General features: G+C 41.6%; 1 pseudogene; it reads left to right on the top strand.

The window, feature by feature from the left end:
- The window catches only part of LOC119592720, a 19,599-nt pseudogene that overhangs the window by 7,540 nt on the left and 10,624 nt on the right, over positions 1–1,435 (top strand).

Here is a 1,435-nt window from a genome sequence, read left to right as displayed (position 1 = left end):
GTAATAGGAAACAACATACTAAGACTCTACAAAGACCTAAGTCTCCCACTGCTCTTTCTTTTACGTGGTTAAGTCTTGGGATGAGAGCCCTGGTTCAGCCTTCACTCAGATTTTTCGTACATATACCTGAATTGGGAAATGCTGATTTCTTTTATACTGTCCAATCCATAGTATGGTGATCTCCCACCCATGCTTCTAATTTAAAAAGAGTAGCTACTTGTATAATTCATAGGTCATTGCTCCAGATTATGCCAATAATCTGCAGTTGCTGCCATTACATTTAGTTGCATTAGTGTATTGTGTAAGCGTAAATGAAAGTTCATGTGTAAAAAAGAGGAACTGAGTGAATGATAACAATAACCAAGAATAAGGAGCTTCTTACCAGAATGGATCACCATTATGTGTTATCTGGTTGCCATTCTTGGGTTAGTTTAACAGGTAAAAGTTGTGTTCATGACATGGCATAAAAGGTAAAGGTATGCATAATTCTGTTCCTGTTAACTTGTTAGATGAAGAAGTTGATTTTATTTGACTTGTGATTTTGTATACTTGCAGGCCCTGGTGGCAACATGAGCTATTTGCCTCCATGGGCACCAACCTCAGGGGGAGGCCACTACCCACCACACATGCTGCCTCCACATCCTTCCACGTCGTCTTCACACTCGCCACAGACGACTCATAGCACAACACAGGCCAACACATCTGCATCTGTGTACCAGAATCTTTCCCCAGTAGTGAAGAGTGTCCCGCCAGCAAGTGTTTCCATCATTCAGTCAAATACCACTTCTAAGCCATCTACCGCATCTTCCGCTGGGTCAACAGCTACAACAACTTCCTCATCTACATCATCGTTATCCATTGATGATCCCTATGAGCCTCAAGGGTTCCAGCGTTCAGAATCTCCGCCTCTGAAGCGGCCAAACTTGGGGGATGCCGTCAAGACGGAAAACCATAACACTAGAGACTCTCCAGTTCAAGACATGATTCTGGGACTTGCAGGGCCAAGCACTCTTGATCTTAAGACTGGCATGAGGAAGTAAGTTAAAAGTTTTTATCTTACAGTTGTCATTTTGACTTGTAATTCCACTCATTCCAAGAATTGTGATACTTATTTGCCCATAAAACTGAATATACATGTGATCAATATTATCATTTATATTGACTACTGCAAATATCCACACCTGATACTGAAGATTATCACAAAATGCAAGTTTGCTCTTTGGTCCTGTCAGGTCCCCGGGGAAATACCCTGCACCAGAGCAGCTGCCCGGCCCTGTTATGTTTTCCTACCAGGGCAGAGGGAGGCCTCGGAAAAATTGGACCCATGCAACGGTTAGTTTGTGGCCAATTTGTTTATATTGATTTTAGTTGGTTTATTTGCCTATTTGATGTAGTAATAAATTTGATATTTCAGTTGATTCTGTTACTTTGTCTT

The sequence above is a fragment of the Penaeus monodon genome, chromosome 30 (genome assembly GCF_015228065.2).
Source record: "Penaeus monodon isolate SGIC_2016 chromosome 30, NSTDA_Pmon_1, whole genome shotgun sequence".
Classification (NCBI taxonomy): Eukaryota; Metazoa; Arthropoda; class Malacostraca; order Decapoda; family Penaeidae; genus Penaeus; species Penaeus monodon.
Note: the sequence above shows the minus strand (reverse complement) of the source record. Positions and strands in the feature narration are given on the sequence as shown.